Raw genomic sequence first — 25,393 nt, 5'->3', positions numbered from 1 at the left:
AATATTTTGCCTAATATGGCATAACTTGTTTAAATATCATAAAAATAAATCTGTTTACCTATTTGTGAGAGACACTCTATTTATTTTTATATACATGAATAATTAAAAACCCTCTTCAACAACAGTTATCTGAAAGCCTTTTACTCAATAATCTGCAATCAACGCAGAAACTATTTATAGCTACGCCTTTGTACGGACACTAAGTGACACAGAACCGACATTAAGTGACATAGCAGAGTGTGGCATAGACTGCTTGGTTAAATGCTGTGGTTAGCCGACTATGAAGAGTAGGCCGAGCCCACAATAGCATATTTCAAAATAATTAGTTTGGCAGCGTTTCATATTTTTAACAAGTGGTTATTGTGAGAGCTTTGAGGAGAAGGCTGGAAAGTGATGCAAGTTTGCAAGCTTCGTTGAATATATTGTATTAACAGAATACGAAAAGACTTTTTCGACTACCCAATATTTGCTAATAAATAACTGGTAAATGCTTAACTTAGTCGAAAAATTATCAGATATCATTTTTGTAGCGCAGAAAATTTTCTACAAAACTATGTTTTCCGATTTACTATATAATGATTTCTTATCTTTTCATGATATCATTTTGTAAAGCTTCAATTTCCTACGAAAACTGTGAAACGAGATACTTTTTTAAGTAGTTGGAAGTAAGATATGATTTTTTCCATCGGATAGTAAGAAAAAAATGAAAAATTGTAAGACGGAACACCGTCGCGTTACAAATATGAGCTCATACGTGGCGCGACTTTCTTAGAGGTGCCTCAGAACGTATACCTCAGAGCACTAAACGAAAAAAATAAATCGTTTTTTGGCGCACCCTAATGTTTGTCTATAAATATCTAAACCTTAGTAGTTGCCTAGAGGGCTATGTCGACACGCCACAACACAAATTACCCGAGCAGCAAAAATTGTGACACAAAAAAGCGAATTATTTTATGCCGACATAAGTATTCCAAAATCACATTAGCAGAAACAAGAGAAATGCCTTAATGACCGCACTATGCAGATACCGGGCGGCACAAATGCATAGGCATTCAGCTCAACACAGGGTTCAACTACTTGGTTGAAGTGTGCTCGAAATTGGGGCGACACGCGTATCTATTAATTTATAGCAGAGCGACAGCCGGGGGTTCACCCAGTGGCGCAACGCAACCACGACCTCCGGCAGCCAGCAAAAAAAAAAACAAAGACAAAGAAAAACCGAGCACGTGCTAATAATCATAACAAAATTCGCACATCACGCCACGCAAACGGTGATGGTGATTCATTTGGTTGTGCTTGCAATGGCTGCCCACATGCGCGCTTCATGCGCAGTCGGCAACAACATGCCAAAGACAACACCTTAACATTCATTCATATACATATGTATATCTGGATATACAAATATGGATAAAAAATAATATAAATACAGGTAACACGCCACAAGCGAAATATTGCTGAGCATTCGAAAAGGCGACGACGTCAGTACTTGGAACAAATACAAGTGTGTTAGTAATAACATTGAACATATGCCACGAATCATTAAAAAAAAAGTACTTAATTAAACACGAAAACTTAATAGTTTCATGTTTTCCAAGAAATTTAGTTGCGCCAAATGAGAGTGGCATGCGCACACAAAACGGACCACTGGGACACATCAAACAAATTGACGTTGTACGTGGGTGTAATTACTGCAAAGCATGTGCGCTGACAGCTGTCCTGTCATTTCGGTGCTATTTGCTCAAGCGACGGTCAATTAGAAGAGAATCACAAGACAGGGTCCTTCAACAATATATTGAATGCAAAGCTGTCGAGGAAAAAAAGTTCAATAATGGCATTGTATGGTTATGTGTGACATGAAAGCAACTCTTCAGTAATTACACTGAGTATCTTAACACTCGTAGTAATGAGATAATCACAGTGTGCAATTTCTAAAAATATACATATTATTGATCTACTTAGTTAATGTGGGTCAATATTAGTGAACAGCAATGCTTGTCGGTTATATGATTGGCCTTGCTTGCGCTGAAATTTAGCACACCCAAGAAACTAACCAGCAAGGTAGGCACATATGCTTTTCAGCCTGTGATGAAAGAAAGTGTTAGGTAGTTAACCTAATTTTTTGGATGGCAGATAAGACACATACTATGCTGTCAATTTTACTTTTAGAAGCAAAATTTTTGTCATTAAAAATTTTGGCTTTCAGTTTGGAATATATATATGTACATATAAGTATGTAAGGATGTATACATGAAATGATGTATATAATATACTATAAAAATATATAAAATATGTGTTGTGGTTTAACATGCATCTATAATTCCTTAACAAATAAGGTAAAAACGAAGTATGTATACCAAGAATTTGCGCTCAGAGGACGCTGCCAAAGGTCATTGTGCGCTTAATACTGTCAAATTTTCTTGCAAAAAATATACTCGCATGTAAATATGTAAATTTGTGCGTTTTGACAGCATTATTCTTACGTCTGAATCTTAAATAAATGCGATTTGAAAGCTTATTATATTAGGGTGCGGTCAAAAAATTATATTTCTTTTTGATTGCTACTCCGAAGAATAGATTTTCAGGGCACCTCTTAAGAAAGTCGCTATAAGTAAGAGCTTTTAATTGTAATGGTAAGGTCCTGCGCCTTAGAGTTTACTATTCTTTTCAAATTATCAGTTAGAAAAATTCAATATTCGTTCCCAACTTCTTAAAAAAAAACATCATTATCGCCAAGACTTGAAGAGATTTCATTAGAGGTCATACTTGAAGGAACTTTCTTTAAAATAAATATCTAAGAATCTATTTTTCAGAGCACCAAGGAAAAAAAATTTCCTTTTTTTACCCACCCCAATGTTGATATAAGCACTTTTTTTCGGCTGCCTGTGGCTCTAAGTGTTTGCTGAAATTTCTGGCATCTAAAGGTAGAGAATCAAGCATTGCTTGAATTGACTTATTCGAGAAATTTGACAAAAATTTTTCACCTCGTCAACACGTGGCATATAAATATATTTTTATGTTCATTTTCAAAGAAATATATAAATTTACTCCAAGAAGAAGAGAGAATTATCAGCCAGACAAATACAAACAAATTAGTTCAATAAAAAATGCTTTGCGCAACAAAATTTAATGCTTCTAATAAAGTTGCAGTAATTAAAATTAAATTTATTTATTTTTTTATTTTTACTGCAAGAGTAAAGAGAGAGTAAATCGGCAAAAAGATGACAGGTTTAGTATGCTTATCTTGAGGAATTCGACTAGCGATGAACCCGAAAGTTTTGGCTTGCTTCCAAAATTATTAATAACTCAATATTCCGACGAGATGTATGGATTTGAAATTTTTTAAAAATTATTGCTTTCAAAAATATGAAAAACTACGCACGAGAAAGCCAAAACATGTATGTAACTAGGACGTCAAGCAGCCGTTGAAGGCGTGATTAACTCTGCAGAAGAAAGGAACCAATAACGAAGGTGACTAACTTTTTATACAAAACAGAAAAATAATCAAATAAAAACACCAAACTGAATTTTGCGCAAATAAAAACAAAAACCTATAGACAAGAAGCGTAAAAACAATAACAGCGCAGCTAAGGTATTGTAATCAAAACACAAGTGTCTGCCATAAAATATAAAATTAAGCCTCTTGAGCTTGATGATAAATGCACGCGAATACTTAAACAAATTAAGTTGCCAATTTTGTTGTTGGTTTTTAGAGTATTTCGTATAAGCTAACTCAAAGTCGTCAAATTTAATGATTACGGGCAGACAGAAAAATATAAAATGTGTAGAAGGAAAAATAATTTGATAAACACACGACGAGTGTGTATACATAGTATACAGATTATAATGACGTGGCAAGGCCGCACATAAATAATAGCAATAATAATGCAGAAATGTGTTTATGTATTTTTAAGGCTGCTTAGCTAAACAATTGATTTTTTGATGAACGAAAAAATTTAATAAAAAATAATAATAATATAAAAATAATAAAAACAGATTAAAAATAATATAAAAATTAAAAATAATAAAAAAAATAAAAATAATAAAAAAATTAAAAATAATAAAAAAAAAATTAAAAAATTAAAAAGTTACTAAAAAAAAATAAATAAAAATATTTTTTAAAATAAAAAACTGAAAAATATTAAATAAAAAAATTAAAAAGAAATAAAAAAATACAATAATGAAAAAAATTACAAAAATAAATTCCTAAAAAATATTTTTTAAATGAATAAAAAAAAAATAAATAAATAATAAAACCAAAAAATTTAAAAAAATACATAAAAGATTTACTAAACCATTCTTTTGTCGAAAATTTTCCTCATCAATATTATCTTATTAATTACCCCTTCCAAGTGCCATTTGGTCGCAGACAAAAACTTAATAAATCCAATAAACAAATAAATTAGCACGAGCCAAAAATGTGCACAAAGCAGTTTTTGAAAGATAAAAAGCACTAATGAATACAAAAACAAACCTCAGTAATGGAATTGTTAACTCTACTGATTATTTTGCTGATTTTTTCTACAAACGCCAACCGTCAAAACATAATAAAGTAATTTAACAATCATTTGTATGCGCCAGTCGTAAAAAAAAATAAAAGTTCGCCAAGCTAAAAGAAATTACAGACACAACCGAAAACCGAAACCGGTTTTGAATAATAAAAAATTAATGTTATAGCGAGTCAAAAAATACGTTTTATGACAGCAAAGCTGCTTAAATAGACTAATTTGCCAGACAGAAAAATTTATAAAATTAAAGCTATGCATATATTTTTGAAAATAGCTTCGAGCGAAAATAAAAATTAAGGAAATAGTATTAAAAAATGCGAAGAAAACAAAATAAAAATAAAAAAAACATAAAGAAAACTTAAAAAATGCTGAGAAAGCAAAATACAAAAAATCTATAAATAAGCGCGTGAACATAGAAGAGTAGAGTAAAGAGGCGATACAGCAATATTTATTTATTGAACTATAGTAAAACAGTGAAGCTGCTTAGACTCAAATTTAAGTATTTGCTAAACGATGTTTGGGCTATTCGCACTAACTTCTTAGACTCAAAGATATTTGAACTTCACAAACTCGCATCAACATAAACCACAAAAAAATTTGAGTTAGAGAGATTTAGAGTTATGGAAGGAAATTTGAAAGAAATTTGGCCTCTATTGCCAATTCAAGAGTTCGGGTTATGGAGAACTTTAAGTTATAGTATTTTGAGCTGGAAGTTCAGCTATATTTTCTAAGCAACGTTTAAGTATAACTATCGAACTAACTTTTTGACTGAAGTATCTATTTTCTATTTATCTTTAAGTATACCAATTCGTACTGGCTGCTTTAAGAAAATTTCCAAAATTTAAGAAAAATATGAAACAGTTTGCGTCAGTCTAGACATCATCGACGCATTTGCATTTTAAACTGGCAGGCATGCGGTGTATATACCGAATTCAGACGGAGGTGTGACCGCACGCAACAAATCGCCCTAGTACTCGTTTATGCAGCGCTGCAGGTAGCACTTTTCTATCGTACTAGAATATTCGCTTGCAACCAAATAGGTATAGGTCAACGTTACACTATCTTGTCGCCACTTAAATACAATTTGACCTTCGCTTACTATTTTATTACTAGCGAATCTTCATTTGCGCGGCTGCAGTTTTAATTGCTCGTCTCGCTGCAGATTATCGGCACGGACGTCAATTTGCTGAAAACGAGTACACATATTGGTGCGACGATATGCGTATTTAAGTGACGCCAACACAACTGATTGATTTTATTTCTGATTTTAGCAATAGACACTGCACTACCTATACACTATATACATATGTATATTTATATAGCTATGTATATGGCGATTTGTTGGCTGTCGCATGTGTGTATTTCAAGCTGGCGCTATTGTATAATGATTTTTTTCTTTGCAACGGTCAGCACAATGGTGTATGTTGCAATGCGGTGGCGCGCGCCTATTGAAAATACTGAATGGTGCATGTTGTAGAAATAGAATAATGGCTATTTAGCCATTTAGCTGCACGCGTAAGCATTCAGTTTGCTTTGCTAGCGGGGGATTTGACATAAGCGCCACTACTAATAATGTCACAGTCATTGTGTGAATCCATTTAAAATGTTTACTGGCAAAATACGCTTGAAGGCACACTCTAAGTAGTACTATTACCGCATGCAGGCGTTCGATATTTGCTATTTTTGCTGCTTTAGCATCTTTTTTATGCGAAAATATTATTGAAATGCAAATGAAATTTACTGAAATGCGAGACATTGCCTTGCATACATATGAGAAGTCAAATTTGTTTTTTTTTTAATGCAAATACATTTGGATTGCAATTTAAATTAGGAATTTTAAAAGTATTTTAAGTGTGGCGGAAAAATTTATAAAACAATTTTTTAAATTAAATTGCATTAGCCTTTGAGCATACGAAAATTGCATGTTTGCTGATTTCAACACAGGCAAACCGAACTGAAACAGTGTGACTCAGTTATTGGGTTGTTCGGGTGAGTATGCTGGAATCGATACGATTACTTTACGCCCAAGTAAACCGAGCTGTGCATTTAGCAAATACGTTTGTAGGTAATTATTACTAATTTGCGCAAAATTTTGTATGAAAAAATATTGAAATTATTTGACAAAATTGTAAAAAAAATAGAAAAATGTGAAAACTAAAAAAAACAAAATGGCCGCCTTAACGCACTTTTAATATTGAGTTAATGATTCAAAATGTATCAAGCACGTTTTCTTTGTCATGATATTGACTTTTCCAGCTTTAACAACTCTGCTTTAGACTGCATAAAAAATTAAATAAAAAATGAAGTGTGTATGTCTTCTTTTAATTGCATAAATACTTTGTTTTCTAACAATTGCGTCAGAAAAATCAAAATCACACGAAATTTTCGCTACTTTCTTCCTAGATACATACATATGTACATATGTACATGCCTACAAATGTGGGTATGAATAAATGCAGACTTACTTTTGCATTGGGCACCATCACATAGCAGGGGCTGTCTTGGCCCTTCTGCCAAATTTCGTATAGCCAATTTTCAGGTTGACGCATTGCCATTGTGCCCATCATTTCTTCGTAGGTTCGCGTGTTGCTGGTTCAATTAGTACAAGTTTATGCTTAAAAAATGTGTCTTTTTTATTTCAGCAGTGACGCGCTCGCTGTTCAGCACTTTTTTATTTTTATTTTTTTGTGTGATATGTGTTTGCGTGTTGTCGCTTGACGGGAGCGATAGTTTCAGTTTTGAAATTATATAACAATTTCACTGGTTTCAATTTACTTTTCTCACTGCAGCGTAAGAAATTACACGATACTTTTTAAAGTAAAAAAAGTATTTCTTTTAATTTTTATAATTTCTTTTTATTATTTAGAACTTTTTAAAATTTTAATCTTTTCTGTATCACGTAGTTACGGCAATGGAATTTGCTGCAAAGTTATGCTTCTAACTTTGTTTTAAATTCGCTGCAATAATATTCTCTTGTGTGTGTTTTGTGCTTAATTGCGCTTTCTTTGTGTTTCTTATATATTTATTTTTCGCAAAAAAGGCACACAGTCTTTTTTAATTAGCTTCTTTCAATTTCTTTGTGTTAATTTATTTGCTTTATTTCTTTGTTGAATTTCTACATTCAATTTGCTATTAGCAATGTTTTTAAGCGTGTTGTTGATTTTACAAAAGTTCAGCAATAACTGAATTTCGATTCAATGTTCAATAAACTGTAGTGCTTTTTCTGCCACTCGGCTGTCTGGGCAAGCAGTATTTTTCAATACACGAACGCGTTGTCGTGTTGCGTAGAGATAAAAAAACGAGTTGAAAATCGCACGATTGTTGGAGCTTTTCTGTAGCTTTTACATGTGTATTAGTGCGCGTAGTTAAGCTTTTTTTGAGTATAAAAATTTCACTTGAGTCTTTGTCATAAAACCACTCTTGGAAATTGGGCTTTCTTGTGCAAAATCGTATATAACTATGAGTTAAAAACTGTACTTAAAAGTCACTTTCAGGAAGGTAGTGTGCTTTTTCAGAATTAATATAATTCTCATATAAGTTATTTGCAATTGTACAAAACTTATTTTTATTTGCTTTTTGATTTTTAAAAATTTTCCTTTTATCTTTTACACTTTTTTATTGTAGTACAAGTGTACTTTTGTCTAACTTTTGAAAGTTATTTTTGCTAACAAGTTTGTATGGCGACTGAACGTCTGCCGGCAAATGTCGACACCTTTATATCGTATGGCAAACAGCCGATTGCCGACTCAAATGGCATGCTCACTCACTCATTGGCTTGGCGGTGGTGGTGGCCACTGCTGCTGCGCATGTTTGCCGCAGTAATTTGAGTATTGTATTTGGCTCGAATTTCTATTGTCACAACCGCAACATGTGAGCAACGAATGCTACAGCGCGCAATACGAAACGCTGCGAATAGGTATAGGTGAACCCACAGATACTTTTTCTGTATCTACAGATGCGACAGTGTGCAGATAATGCAGGCATTTCTGTATCTACAATGAAGTCAACGCATATTGGTGTTGGTGAGAGCATATTTCTCACTCAAGCTATTGAGTGTGTGTATAAGCACACGGACAGTTAAGACAAAGCGAGCTGAGCGCGTCCGATGGGAAGTGGCTCAAACGCGTAGAAGAGAGTTGAGTGTGTATGAATACATACAGAATGGAATAATTAAAAAAAAGTATATGCAAATATTTGATGCTTTCCTAAATAGTTGATTAAGATTATTTTATTTGACACTTTCTGGTATTTATTTACTTTGATTGTTTACACAGACGTACGTATAAATTATTTTGCTAAGCGTTTATTCAAAAATAAGCAACAATATGAACACTTAAACTTTTAGTGGTAATCAATACAAATAGGTAAACGTATGAGAAATCAGGAAGTCAGGGAACGAATTGCCAGATAACACCACTAAATAATGGCAAATAATTTGCGAAGGCCATTACGATAAGGCAACTCATGCGCATATGTACATACATACATACAAAAACAAATTTACATATAAAAGTAATTACGAGATTTTCAAAGCTCAAGGCTAAGGCTGATTATGCGGTTTTCTTTCATGACACAGAATTAAACGTTAATAATTGTTGACATGGTAGGTGTGAAAACTTTGAAAGTTTAATTAAATTACAGTTATAATTCATTACAAATTAATCGATTTTGATATTTTAACTAAAATTTTGATAATTAAGTTATTCCTTGGCAAGTTTTCTTGAAAATATTTTAAGAAAAATTAATATTTGAGTAAGGTAATTGAAGAAAAAATTTGCGATGTGCTAAGCGGTCTGTGGGGTATTTGAGGTATCCTGATTACGAATTTGAGTTCAAAAAATTTCCAACACGTATCTTTGTAATTTTGGTAACTGGTGGTAGTTTGATCCCTAAATCGTTTAACTACAACACAAAAAATTGTGCGTGTTAGGAAATTTTACTATCATTTTAGGTTTTAGCAACCCAAAGTTAAGCCTCAGTCGCAAAATTACTGCAAACTGGTGTTGTTATAATTATAACTGGGTAGAGATACGAAGTTTCTAACACCCAGTAGGAAAAGTGGGAAATAAATATAAATAAACCAACATTTGTACGATATATTTATAAAAGTGATGAACGTTATCGATTAAGACGATTCAGCCTTGTTCGTCTGTCACTCAGTAAATACCCGTACGTGTCCTTCAGTTTTTGAGATATCGATCTGAAATTTTGCACACGTTCTTTTTTAACCAAAAAGTTGCACATTTGTCGGAATTACCGATATCGGACCATTATAACGAATAGCTGTCATACAAATTGAACGATCAAAATCAAGTCATTGTATGGAAAACTTTTTTATTTGATGAGGTATCTTCAAGAACTTTGGCATGTATTATTGCCCAAGGCTACGGTGTAATCTCTGAAGTAATTGTTTAAATCGGATCATTATAGCATATAGCTGCCATACAAACTAATCGATCAAAATCAAGTCTTTGTACGGAAAATGTTTTTATTTGAAAAGATATCTTCGTGAAACTTGGCACAGATTATTGTCCAAGGCAGCGCTACAATCTTTGAACATATAGTTCAAATCTGCCCAATATGGCTTATAGCTGTCATACAAACTGATGATCAAAATCAGGCCTTTGTTTGAACAACTTTCTTATTTTATGAGATATCTTTACGAAATTTGGTACATATTATTGCCCAAGCCAACGGTACAATTTCCAAACAATTTATGCAGATCGGATAACTATAACATATTGCTGCTATACAAACTGATCGATTAAAATCAAGTCTTTGTATGGAAAATGTTTTTATTTGATGACGTTTTTTCCTGATTTTAGTACATGAGTGTACATACCGACATACGTGCATTCTGAATATATAGAAATATAAGCAAGCAATACGTTATAAACGAACGCAATAAAATGCGAAATGGCGGTATAAAAGAGCTATCATAAATCACTGTTATGACAAAAACATATATATGTACATATGGCAGAATATAAAGATATATAAATGTATGTATTTAAGTATGAAGTCATAAACTACCACCTAGACGTATTTAAAAGCGTATGTGAAGCGAAAAGCTCAAAACCTGAGAGTAAATACTAAAAGGTACCGATTGCGAATTAACCATGGCGTCATAAGTGTCGAGATGAAATGATGACGTGCCTTTAAAAAATGTTGAAACAAATTTCAAGTCGACATTGATGAGGTAATCGAACGTTTGCAAACCAGGAATGCTTGTGATTGGTAATAAAATTTAACACAGAGAGTATGAGGGAGAGTATATGTAAGTATGCCTGAAAACCACACGCATTTATTTACCTTTTTCCGATGGCTTTATAAATTTTAATATGAATCAGTCATGGCCTGCTATAACCTTTTGCTTCAGCGTACTACACACATATTACAAGATATGTACATATATGTATATGTATGAATGTATGTATGTAAGCATTCCTCACACCAAAATCTCCAAAAAAAAATTCTTTTTGCGACGCAAATAAATGACTTTTTGGCGCAAACGCGGGTGGCATGTGCTGGAGTTGTGGTATTTAGTCTGCTGCATGCAACATGCGATTTTCGCTTTTACGCATTTCTAATTTTCAAGTTCAAAGCTCTATTTTTTAGAGGCAAAAAATAACGTTTAGGGTCAAAAACTTAGGGCTTGTCATCTAAAAAGTCGCACATTGAACTAAGAATAGTGAGCTGAAGTCATCGTTGAAATGAGTCATGTGAACGCATATTGCCATATCGCACTGACTTTACAGCAGAATGTTTGTAAGGGTAAGTTGTATATACAGATAAGCGATTTTCGCGAATTACTAGAAAATATGTGCTAACAAGTGGCGTGATTTTTATAGTATGATGAACAGTAAAACAAGCAGAAATTAAATTTTTTATATTTAGATATGAAATAGATTAATTGAAAGTAATAATCGGAGCGTTACCGTACATTGAAACATTAAATTAATTTGTTAGTGTTTGGTGGAAAATTGAAAAACAAAAAAAATGTATAAAAACAACAAGAAATGTTTCAGTAAGTTTAAATACCTTTCACAAATAAAGAAGTATTCGTACAAGAACTAGATTTAGATTGTTCAGTTTGTAAGGTAGCTATATCATATATTCATCTGATCTAAAAAAATTTCTTCAGAAATTATAGCGTTGCTTAGGAAAATTATCTACGCCAAAATTTCGTAAAGATAGCTTGTAAATTAAAAAAGTTTTTCATACAAGAACTTGATTTTGATCGTTCAGTTTGTATGGCAGCTATATGCTATAGTAGGCCGATCTAGAAACATTCTTCAGAAATTGGAGCGTTGCTTTGGGCAATTATCTATGCCAAATTTCGTGAAGATATCTTGTCAAATAAAAAAAGTTTTCATACAAGAACTTAATTTTGATTGTGCAGTTTGTATGAAAGCTACATATATCATATATTTGTCCGATCTAGAAAATTTCTTCAGAAAATATAGCGCTGCTTTGGATGCCAATTTTCATTAAGATATCTAGCCAAATAAAAAAGTTTTTCATACGGATACTTAATTCTCAACCTTCAGCTTGTATGACAGTCTTATGCAATAGTAGGCCAATATAGAATATTTTTGCAAGTATTGTAGCACTGCTTGGGGCAATAAACCATACGAAGCTTCATGAAGATATCTTGTCAAGTTGTCAGACGGATGGATACAAAGAAAAAACTAAATTGACTCAGCGCGTCAAACTAATCACTTACATAATTATACATATGTACATAAATACATACATACACATGTACATATGTAGCATTTTTACTTCATAGGGTCTGCGACCTCTCATTCTAGGCGTTAAAAACTTCGTGGCAAACTTTAAATACCATGTTTAGGGTAGAAAAAAGAAATTAACAAAAATAATCATTCAATAAATAAACAAATAAACAAACAAATATGAATTTCTAAAGCGTCCTTGACACAAAAAAAAACAATAACAATAACTGCCTGGTGATTTGCGAAATATGCTTATCTACTTAACCTTCCAAACAATTTCTTTGAGGGTAGACAGAACGGCACACCCCTTGCTATTTGTGTTGCTGTCTTTGTATGTCGTGAATCTTCGCACTTCTGCCGCCACAAACGCGCATTCAAAGAAACCATTATATATACGAATGTATGTGTGTTTATGTAAAAGTACATTTATGCACTTGCAGTTCAAATGCAATGCCGTCCAGCAAAAATACTCAGGCTGTTTAGACAGTCGGTGCATCAATCGCAACCAGGCAGAACACACACACGCCTACGAGCGCGCCGTTAAAATCATCAGTATGCACAATGCGTAAATACTAAATAATGGGCATAATTACTATGAAAAATATGATACAATGAAGGAAGAAAAACATCCGCATTACACGGATAAGTGTGTTTGTATGCGCGTAGACGAGCAAACAAACACATGGACTCAAAGCAAACAAACAAGGCGCATATAGTCCGTCCAAAGGCCGTCTCTTCGAGCGATAAACATAGCATGGCAGGCAGGCAGGCGAGCAAGCTGGCAGAAAACAAATCAATCATCAATGAGCAAACTAAAAGTCTACTTAAATGTTTACAAAAGCAACAACGAGCAGTGCATAAAAACACTTTAAGTGACAACTGAATTTCGACGGCTTCAATGCATATTTATTTACATGAGTACCATACATACTTATGTACATACATCTATGCAAATGTGCACAAAGGCGCTGTGAGCTTGTAGTATAACTAGAATACGCGTATAGTATACTTTATGCATGCATAATAATAATAAATATATAAATTTTGATTATTAAATGTAATTGATAATGTTTAAAACATTATGGCTCATTTCAGTACTGAGCGCGTGGCCAATGCGGAAGAAATTGCCAAGTGTTGATATTGATGAATACTGTTTATCGCTTTAAATATACTAAAAAGTCTATACAAGAAACTGAGTTAAGGCTCAAAAAGTCGTCATTTAGCAATTGGAAGGAATCAGAAAAAAATTTAAATCGATTCACCCTCGTTTTTAGCGGATTCGAAAGGCAGCCGCAGCGGACACTGAAACCACAAACAAAATCTATCATTTTCGAAAAATGACAAGCGATCTTTAGTTTCTTAACATAAGGTTCGCTGTTTTTATTCTGTGACCACAAGTAATAACAGCTAACTTAAGACGATTGAAGTAACATCCGAAAGCTGCGACTACAGTTTTACGCCATCCACTAAAATATAAAGAAGGTTTTACGGCATTCTAAAGCTATAAGCTAAGCTAAGCGGCTAAAGTCAACAATGATTTTACATATGTATGTATTTAAATCAGTGCTTCAAGGGCGCCTTCAGAAATCGAAATTATCGACTTTGGCGGCACCAAATTTATGAATGCCCTTTATTTTATTGTGGAGTAAATGATATACATATGTTTGTAGGTTTAAGTCACATATTAAGATGGTCACATAAAACGCAAAGCAACGTATCGACAAAAAAATCTAAATTATTTTTTTTGGATTATGATCAATTAAATTATATGATATACATATGTATATGTACAAAATTTAATATTTTGCTCACAGGTATAAATAAATTTTAATCAATATTAAAATTTTGAGAAATTATTATTTTATATATGTATGTACATACATACATAAGTAGGTTCCGCCTTTTCCTGTAAACTTATGAAAAACAAAAAAACCATTAACTTCCGCTGCACCGAAGCCATTAAAATCTTCACTGGGGTATTTTTTAAAGCATATAAAGGTATACAAGGATCTTTATCTTGATTAGGGTTGGTCAGTTTGTGTGACAGCTATATGCTATAGTTGTCCGATCTGAACAATTCGTGCTGAGATTAAAGCGCTGCCTTGGAAAATAATCTTATCCAAATTTTGTGAAGATTTCTTGGCAAATTAAAAAATTTCCCATGAAAGAATTAATTTTGCTCGATCAGTTTGTATGGCAGCTATATGCTATAGTGGTTCTATCAGAACAATTTATTCAGAGCTTGTAGGCTTCCCTTGGATAATAACCTATACCAAATTACACGAATATATCTGGTCAAATAAAAAAGTTTTCCATACAAGGACTTTTTCATGAAGGAGTCAGTTTGTAGGGCAGATATATGCGATAGTTGTTCGATATCAACAGTTCCGAAAAATGACCATCTTCTTAAGGTAAAAAGAACGTGTGCCAAATTTCAGAACGATATCTCAAAAATTGAGTATCAATTTCGCTAATGTACAGAAGGACATGGCTAAATTGGCTCAACTCTTCATGCTGATTATTAATATATGGACTTTTATGGGTTCTCCGAAGTTTCTTTCTGAATGTTACAAACCTCATGGCAAGCTTAATGACATAAAAAATATTTAGAATACGCATTTACCAAAATACTTTTATACGCCAACAAATAGGAACCAAAGAGGAAACCAATACTTTTTCTTACTCTTCATAGTCACAGATAGTTCAATAAATTCAAGGAGTTCAAAGCATATTGAAGACTGCGTGTTTTCTAAAAAATTCAATATGATAAGAGTCCACTATATTATAGTGCATAGTCAGGAAATGCAACTTGGCCTTGAACGCTTTTCATTATCTCACTGTAAATGACTTTATAGCGAGAAAAGCCGCTTATATTTCACTCCATCAACTTGATTTATCCAGTACAATTGTAGTTTTCAGATATGTGTGTACATATGTATGTATGTACAGTTGTCCACAAAATAATAGGAGTGCCTATCTGAAAAATGTGTTTGGCTGCATAACTTTTTTAAACCAAATGCAAATGACGCGAAACAATAACGGTATATATAACGGGATACTAGCATTAAAATACAAAACAAAATTTTATTGTGATGATTGCTATTCTACTTCTGCTTTGCTAGTTCTCGAAGACACTTGTTATTGCTTTCCACAAAATAATAGGAGTGTTAGATATTTCGTTTTCAAAATAGTCATTAACATCAAAAATTTTCACAAAATTAGAAAAGTAAATATAGTTCCATAATCTAGCAGCAATTTTAATTAGTTATTATTTTATTTAATCATTGAGTTTTTCTCCAGTGGGTAGAGGAATTCATTATATAGAGGAAACGCGGAAAACGATCAAAAAAATTGTGAAAATTAGGAAAAACTTATAAAGAGATCCAAAAAATCGTAAAATGCTCTCCTCAAATGATAGCAAATGTCTTTAATTATAGAAAAAATAATGAAACTCGTGGACAAAAGCGCAAAACATCCACTTCAGACGATCGCAATATAGTACGCTACTACAAAATTAATCCTTTTGCTTCAGCCAGGAGCATCCATGGCGAACTAAATTTGTCCGTTAATACTGAAACTGTTCGTAGGCATTTGGAGCAGAACAAATTATTCGCCAGAAGTCCACGAGAAAGACCCCATTAAAAAAGAAACACAAGGAAGCCCGCATACAAATTTCAAAAGAGCATGGCTACGGCCCCGCGTCTAAATGGCGAAACATATTGTGGTCAGACGAATCCAAAATTGAGTTATTTGGTAGTAGAGGTACAGTAGGAACTTTATCCGACGTCTCCTTAACTCAGAATGTAATCCCCGGTTTACCACAACAATCGTTATACTTAACGATGCCAAATCATGGTACGCGCTCGTTTCCACATTGTGGTGTTGGTCTAATTCTCTTAATTGAAGGCATCGTGGACCAAAGGGCATATGTCAAAATATTATATGAGACAATGTTAACACATGCCTCATGGAATATGCCATTGATATGGGTATATCAACGGGGTAAATGACTCTAAACATACTAGCAAGTGCGCAAAAAAATGGTTTAGGGCCAACGGAGTTGAGGTTATGTGGTGACCTTCTCAGTCTCCTGACCTCAACTCCATTGAAAGCCTGTGTACAGATATCAAGAAGAAAGTAGCTGAAGAGAAACCAATCAATTCGAGAGATTTATGGCAAGTAGTGGAAGAGACTTGTAAAGAAATACCAATAAAGCGTTGCCAGGATCTGATAGACTCCATGCCTCGGAGATGGGATGCTGTGTTAAGAAAATCGAGGTTATTCAATGGAAAATTAATTATTTTAATATTCTGTGAAACTTTGGAAGCATTATATATTAAAAATATAGAACGGTCACATATTCCATAAAATACTCCTATTTTTTTGTGGAACTAGTTTTTTAGTTTACTTGATATAAACTGCGATATAAAATTTTGCTTATGCTTAATTGAAATAAATGAAATCTGGAAATATTAATAGACCTTTAACAAATTACATTGTGTAAAAATTTTGAAAAAAACAAACATTTTTCTTAATGAAAAATAACAATTCCTTTTTCTCATGTGGCCACTCCTATTTTTTTGTGGACAACTGTATATAAGAAATAATGCGATATTTTGCATTGTTTGCATGACAGAAGACAATTTGATAAGCAAATTGACAGTCATAAACAATTGACAAATGCATACACACATGCATATGTATGTACAAGTATATATGTATGTATGTAATTATTGTGTGTGTAGTGAATACTAGAACTGACAAGTGTCAACTATTGATTAAAATGTAAAATCATGAATGTACATATGTATTTGAGGTAGGAAAATACCAACTATATACATACGTATGTGTTGTATACATACATACATACATATGCCAATATAAATTAACAAAAGTCGAACAAAGAAATATACAAAGAATTATAAAACTACAAAAAAAAATTAAAAAAAATAAAAAAGGAATGCAAAAAACATGAAAGAAAGAAATTACAAAAAAAAATTAAAAAAATACATTAATAAATAAAAATAATAATAATAATAATAAAAAAAAAAACAAATTAAGCGCTTCGAAAAAAATGCAAAACATTCAAATAAAATTGATGCGAATTAATTACAATTTTATTATAAACATTTTATACAATTATCAACACCCCCAAGTAACTTTACAACAGCTACATGTGTATGTATGTACATACATTCATCCATCACTTGCGAATCGTAAAGTTTCGCTATAATATAACGACAATATTACGAACATTAGTGTGCACATATACATATGTATATATATGTATGTACATATATATATTGATATATATTCTGTATGCTTGCAAATGAGCAAATGAAATGCCGGAATAGTATCAAAACAAAACAATAAAAAAGGCAGAAGCTGAAGCAACACAACCAAAACAGAAAACAACAAGTCAAAATAAAAATGAGCAAAACAAAACAAAAGGAAAACAGCATCAAAAACACAGGCACAGGAAGGCATGTACGTAAGTAAGTGAGGGGTGGAAAAGCCACTGCAAAGGCAATAGGGCGAGAACAGGCAAAGGAATGGAAAATTACAGCGCATTTTCAATCACCAGCAGCGCTACAACTCAGCTGTGTGTAAGTTGGTGCGCGCTGATGATGTGGCCTGAGTGTGCCAAGGGAGCGTGCGGTGGGGTGTCAAGTGGTGCGAGCAAAATGGGTTTGAGTGAAACGACTTGAACTCTGCTATGAAATGTATAGGTATTTTCACGCAGACGCCACATGTTCTGTTCTATTGCGCGATAGCCGGCAAACAAATACACACGGCAAGCGCCGCACACATACTTACACAGCAAATATGAAAATATAGCTGAAATGTTACATATTTACAGTGCTACATATGTATGTGCATATAAGTAAGTTTGTTGTTTAGAAGTGATTGGGCTTAAAGGCTCGTCAGCGTTTAACTTCCCTATCTTTATCAGCACGGAGAAGTGTCGCTAAAGATTGCTCACTTGGCATATACAAACAAATATATGTATGTAACATGTGTACACGCCTTTAAGTAGGTAATAAATTGCAAATGTGTGTTTGTATGGAAATTCACATGTATTGGATGTACTATATAAGTATGTATGCATGATTATGCGGCCTCCCACAGTAAATGCACAATGAAAGGCAAATACTGAGGCGGATATGAATTTACAATATATATACCTTTATATATAGATATATATATGTATGTACATATATGCTTGATAATCCGCAACATTGTTGCCGCATTAGGTGAACAAAATAACAACAAAAAAGGCTAACATTGTTTGTAAACAAAGTCTTAAAAGCGCTTAAGGGTATATGCCACAGTTGATGCCAATGAGGAAAGTCACGAAAAACAGGAAAAAGTAAAGAACCAATACAAATAGAAAACGCCGCCGAAAAAACCGCAGTCGTGTTTACGCACCCAAAGAGAGCTTTGTGGCAGCCTGTTGAATACACACCTACTTATGGAAAATTTTCAACATTTCCTACAAATATCAGAAAAAAAAGCAAAAACAAACCACAACAACGCTCAATCTTCAAGTTGGCGCAGCTGGCCGTAGTAGACGGCATTGAAATGAAATCATTCGAAATTGTTTGTACGATTGCTCGATTGCTTTGCCATGCTAAATAGGCCTAGACCAATGAGTTGAATGAGTGTAGGCCATCATCGCAGCTACTCACTGGAGAGTGCACTACGCGGTAAGCCACGCTGGCCAGTGGAAAATTACAAGTGGTGCGCTAACCAAGACGTTGACGGAGTGGGTGACGGTGACGGCACGTAAAGCGCAACAACAAACAATAATAACACTAAGTTAAAATAGCTATGGTGAATGCTCATTTTGTTTACCAACTCGACTGGACTATCTTGGTTGGCGAGCAAATAGGCAAACATTTTTATTGCCGGCATGAATTATTTGTTTGCTAAGTGTAAGCATTAGAAATGCTCGCAAAATAAACGCCTTTACAGACATACATATGTACATATATTGAATTTGTAAATGTATGCGCAGATAGTTAGTAACTATATTTATGATAGTATGTACATACATATGTGTATGAGGTTTAGCGCCGAAGTAGTAGCTGCCAGATTGTGGCAAAAGCAAATCCTCCATATTTTCAAAATATGATTTTAAATACGAAAATAAAAATTACTTCGGAATTTTTGCGAGTTTAAGTGAATGAAATGTGAAAAGTGATTATAGGTGTCTTCGATTCGCTATTGCTCTGCTCGTTTGTGTTCTCTTGTCAAAAAAATAACATGTAAAATCAACAACAAAGTTAACATGTTGAATTCATACAAGAGAGTAGGCGGATACCTCATTAAAGTGGTATAGCCGCGCTATCTTCACTGCTACCAAATTTGGTATTGCATATTTTAGAAAAGTTTTACTATTGTGAATGGGTAAAAAAAAAAAAATCATAACACTTTTTCGGATGCCTCGAGACAAGATAGTGCAGGATTGCCCAACAAGACCTGCCCGTTTGTTTGAGCAACTGTTATAGTTTCTTCGATATGCTGGAGAGTAACGCTTTGCGAATCGTAGCACTACATGGGTTTACGGGTTTCAAAAAATTGCTTTTTTTATCGTCTCAACACCTCAAGAATATTGTCTTAAATTTTTTAGTTGAGCCGAGTAATGGTTTTGAAGATACAGCCTTGAGAACTTGTTCGCTCGAGCCTAGTTAGGCTAAGTGCGCCGTCATTAAACGCATTTTTCTCGCAACTGTGTTTTTGAAATCGGTTAGCAAGATTTCCCGACAACTACTCAACCGATTTTCATGAAATTTTACAAGGTCTTTGAGATACAGTTCTCAAAGACTTGTACGAAGGTTTTTTTTCGATGATAAAAATATATCTATAAAAAAATATATTGCGAAATTTTCATTTCTCAGTTTTTTCCCCTCGTCCAAGTATGTTTTTCACTTTAGATCCTGGCTCATGCGGATGCATATTTTTTCAGAGTGGTCATCGAAAATGGCGTCGCAATGACCGAGTTTAAAATTTGTTTCCCAAAATTTTCAGAATTTCTTTTTAAATAGCGTACTAACAATAAAAAAATTCTAATAAAATATTTCAATTTTTATGTGAGAAAAAAATTGTTGAACAACGACTGGTTTTAACCAGAGGAACTCCCTTAAAGGAGTAGAAATAGTTATGTAAGCTTATAAGCAACAGCCAAAGAAAGTAATAGCTGACGATATTCAAAAAATATAAATTTGCCAAATATTTTCTATTTCAGCACTCAAAACAAGTAAAATTAGAGTAATAGGATTTTTAATGTCCTCAGTTGGTTATATTTGATGGCCCACCACTGTGTGGTTTCCTTTGATTTTTCGCATGAGTAGTCGAAAACTTTCCACGTCAGATATAGTAAGCAATACATATAATATGTAACGATTCTTAGAGAAAAATAAAATTTATTCACTTAATGAATTTCTTGGCAATATAGTTTATATTTATGGCTTTGTTTTTGCCAAGCATTAAATTTACATTCGATTTCTGCTAAACAAAATTCTCAAATTTGATATTTTTATACAAACATATGTACATTATATGTTTTGATTGAGTTGAATGTGCTTATTCGCTTTTCGGCACACATAAACAAATTAATTAATTAATTTAAAATAGTATTTAAATACATTTGCGATACCCATAAAGCAATAGAACAAGCAAGCATACGCAAAATGTATATAAATGATTACAGTGAAGATTTGAGTCGGTTTAGCCATGTGCGTGAACTACTGCTGAGTTTTTGAGATATCGATATGAAATTTTGCATATATCTTTTTCTCATCAAGAAGCTGCTAATTTGTCGGAACTGCCGATATTGGGTGACTTTAGCATAAAGCTGTTATACAAAATGAACGATCGAAATCAGGTTCTTGTTTGGGAAAGTTTTTTATTTGAGGAGATATCTTCATGAAACTTGGCATGGATTATTTTTTAAGTCAACGACACAATCTCCGAAAAAATTGTACAAATCAGATCACTATAGCATATAGCTGTCATACAAAGTACCCGAGCGTAATCAAGTTCTTGTATGGGAAACTTTTTTATTTGAGGAGATATCTTCATGAAATTCGGCATGGAATATTTTTAAAGGTAATGGTACAAACTCCGGAGAAATTGTTCAAATCGGACCACTATAGCATATAGCTGTCATACAAAGTACCCGTCCGGAGAAATTGTTCAAATCGAACCACTATAGCATATAGCTGTCATACAAACTAATCAAAATCAAACTCAAAATTGTGACCATGTATGAGAACTATATTATTCAAAGTTTAAGGAAGCTTTTTGCATTAAAAGAATGAGTGGTATTTATACTAAAACCATTCAGTTTCACTCTTTGAATTGTGTTTACAAAGCACCGTTTTCCTCTTCAAAATTGTTATATAATTTTTTATACGATTTAGATGCTTAAAGACACGGGTTACTAAGAATTTAGGTATAGTATATACCTAAACACGTGTATACAAATACACAAGCGCCAATAAAAAACCGTTTTAAGGAATAAAATAGCAGGCGCCACCACACCGTAAACAAAATTTTTTTCGAAGCTAATAATTGGCAAAAGGTAATTATCACGCTGGGAATGTGTGATAAAAAGCAAACAAACTCACACTTAGCCACATAAGGTTAAAAAGCGTTTTGCTGTGATTTACGAGTTTGTGTGGCGCATTTTGGCAAAAGACTGCTGAAGCAAACAAAAAAAAATAAATAAACGAAAATTAAAATTTATAAAAAAATGCCACATTTGTATATATGTATGTAGTATAAAGAGATTGTCTCTTCTACTAATGACTATATAGTATTCATGTATGTATATTATATTAAATACACGTGTTGGCAAAATGTTAATTACTTGGTAAAGGAAAAAAAGTCGCACTTTGTGGCTAGAAAGTCGTGTGCTTGCGGTTCTATACGCTTTTGTTTTTTAATTGGGGCTAATATAGACATATGTACATGTGTGTATTGGTATATTGTCTGTACGAAATGGGTTATTCAAAACCAATTGTGTGGGCGAATACGAAGATTAATGAATTAATAATTGCAATTCATATGCAGGATTGTCTAGATATATCAGGGAATGTATGTATGTAAGTATGCCATATATGTATATATACATATGTATGTATATGTGTTCATTAAAACAATTATGTATTACTTAAAAAGTAATTGCGCTTTGCTGTTGCAAGCTTGTGTGCATTGAACGGTAGTAATGAGCCTGAAAATACTGCCATTAGTAAAAATAGTTTTACTACTAATGGAGCTGACTACAAAAATTGCTCAGAAAGCCTTGAACTCATTAACATTGCGTTTAGGGCTGGTCAAAGGGTGCTTAAGCTCGATAACAGTAGCATCTAGTGTCTTTATGATAAGTCTGTTATGGGTGTCAGGCCACAGCGTAAACGCCGGAAACTGTAAAGCTGATGAGCTAGCAAGAAAAGGCACCTTCGAGCCGCTATCAGTAGAATGGAAGCGGTTTGGCGCTCCCATATCTTCTGGTGTTCTACTACTAGTTAGCTGAGCTTCGCAGAAGCTTGGTCAGTGCTGGGCCACCATCGGTATATGCGATGTCGCAAAAGCTTTTTGGCCCAAGATCGATCGCAAGAGATCTAGTGATCTCTTTGCCCTCAGTATGGATAGTCTCTCACAGTGTTGAGGCTTTTAACGGGCCATTGCCATATTGGCGTCCACGCAGTAAGGCTGGGAATCCTACCAGATGTCATCTGCAGAAGCTGTATGGAAGAAGATGAGGTGAAGACAACTCTTCAACTTTGGAAGATCAAGACTTAAACACTTGGGAGCGCATACCTTCAGACTTCCCATCGAGCTGGCGGAAATGGAAATTAAACGCCTGTGCGTTTTGGATACTAAAGGTTTTGCTAATTTATAAGTTCGAACACAGGAGTTCTTCTTTTCTATGGCCTCACAAGGGACTGCATTTAGTAGTCCACGTGTGCGATCTTTGATCAGCCATCTAACCTAACCTAACACCTATAATTTATAATAAAGTAATTATGGGAAATTTGGTACTAATTTTGCAATCATTTCCTCCCCATAAACCCATATTGAACTAATATTAGAACGAGTTTTCAACCGATTGCAATTGGCTTAAACTATTTTATGTAAAATTAACGACATTCAGCTTCTTGGTTCGAAATGCTGGCCTACGAAGGCGTTAAAAGAAACGTTGTGGTATGAAAACTTTGATAACTGACAATAAATGTGAAAGTAAAACAGCCTATTGACAGTTGTAGCTACAACAACAACACCTGTCATTCACTCGCAGATTTAGTAAACACAAATGAACATTCATGCGCGCCAAAAAGCGAGCGAACAACCTAAAGTTAGCAAGAAATACAAAAAAATTTTGTTGAGTTTTGTACAAAATCAAATAACAGCAACAGCGCTGTGTGAGTAATTTTCAAATGCTGTCAAACTGAGCTGTCAACCCGTCATTTTTACGCAAAAATAAATTTGGAGATATGTTTTGCACTTTTTGCAGGCATACAAACGTACTATTTTAAAAGTGATGTGATGTGGGTTTGTGTTATACAATCATTTAACACACTAACAGGGGTCAAAAGCAATTTTTTTCAAATGAAGTTGACGTTTATATATGCAAGGTGGCTAAGTGCGGGTACACGCCCACTAGCCTAGCCTTCAAACGTATAATTGCAAATTGACTGACAGACTGCATGCCTACATATATATGTATATATACATATATACAAAATCATTTGAAATCATATGTATGTATGTATGCAAATATGAAAGTTGGTGTGCGCTTTTAACGCCAAACATTTGGTGACCTTAACCCAAAAATTGTGCATAAAATATAGCAATTTGTCAACAGCATACACAGTTGTGCGAAAATCTTGATTTCAAAAACAAAATTTATGTTCAAAAATTAATAAAATTAGCGTTTAGAACATTGTCCAAGATTTCACGGTGATAATCTGTTACAAGGACATATGTTTTTGTGGCGAAAAAGTGAAGGTGATAGCAACATAGACACATATTGTCAACTAAAATGCAAAATAACGTAACATCACTTTTCATAAGTTTACATTATAATAGAAACCACTCAAAATTTTATTTTTGGTTATAAACTGGTTATATATTGGTTATCATACACTCATATAAAACTAGAGTTTTGGTTATAAACTGGTTATATATTGGTTATCATACACTCATATAAAACTTGAGTTTTGGTTATAAACTGGTTATATATTGGTTATCATACACTCATATAAACTTGAGTATTGGTCATAAACTGGTTATATATTTGTTATCATAAACTCATATTGAAACAAAAAGTTTTGGTTACAAAATGGTTATATATTGGTTACTATATGGTTATGGCGATTTTCGATTTTTTTTTTTTATGATAAGTTGTTTTGCATTTTAGGTGACGATATAAACTTGTATGCAAAAAATATAAAACTATATGCAAAAAACTGCTAGCGAAAAATTTCGAGCAATCGTCAAATTAAAAATTATAGAACAGCTGGCTTCGAGGCTTGCTGCGTGTAGAAATACGCGACACGATTTTTCTTAATTTTTTTCTACTAAGATATTCTAACTCTAAGGCTAAAACTATACAGATTAAAATGGCACTCACTAAAATAAAAGAGATGCTATATGACCTAATTTCAGTTATGATTTATTTAAAAAAAAAGGTCCAATAAGAGAACATGCAAAGTACAAAAAACTCAAATCTAAAACAAAATAACATAATTTCTTCTATAATTCCAAACTAAATGTGCACTAAGCACTAGCAGCACGCTGGCACTGGGTAAAAGTCAAAATATATAGTTATTTAAAGAATTCCATGTCCGAATTCGCAACATGTGCTCCGTGGCATGTGCTAATATGGCAAGACGCTATGCTACGGCTACGGCTATGGCGCTGGCTAGCTATGCGCGAATCATTTTAAAAATAGTCAAGTCAACAACAATGTCACACGCCAACGTAAAATTGCTTCGCGTCCAAAATAGACAGACAAACGTATCGAAAAGAAAACAATTTAATGCGTGAAGAAAAAAATTTAAAAAATATAAAATAAAGAGTTCGAATAAACCACAAACACATCATACATTCTTCATCGTACACAAATTTTTATAAAAACGAAAA

The 25,393-nt window shown here is 33.4% G+C and overlaps 1 protein-coding gene across 7 annotated transcripts in view; it reads right to left on the bottom strand.

Moving 5' to 3' along the window:
• The window catches only part of LOC105231143 (protein bunched, class 2/F/G isoform), a 255,003-nt gene that overhangs the window by 5,153 nt on the left and 224,457 nt on the right, over positions 1-25,393 (bottom strand). The window lies entirely within an intron of this gene.

Source organism: Bactrocera dorsalis, chromosome 1, assembly GCF_023373825.1.
Source record: "Bactrocera dorsalis isolate Fly_Bdor chromosome 1, ASM2337382v1, whole genome shotgun sequence".
Classification (NCBI taxonomy): domain Eukaryota; kingdom Metazoa; phylum Arthropoda; class Insecta; order Diptera; family Tephritidae; genus Bactrocera; species Bactrocera dorsalis.
This window is presented reverse-complemented; position numbering and strand designations above follow the sequence as displayed.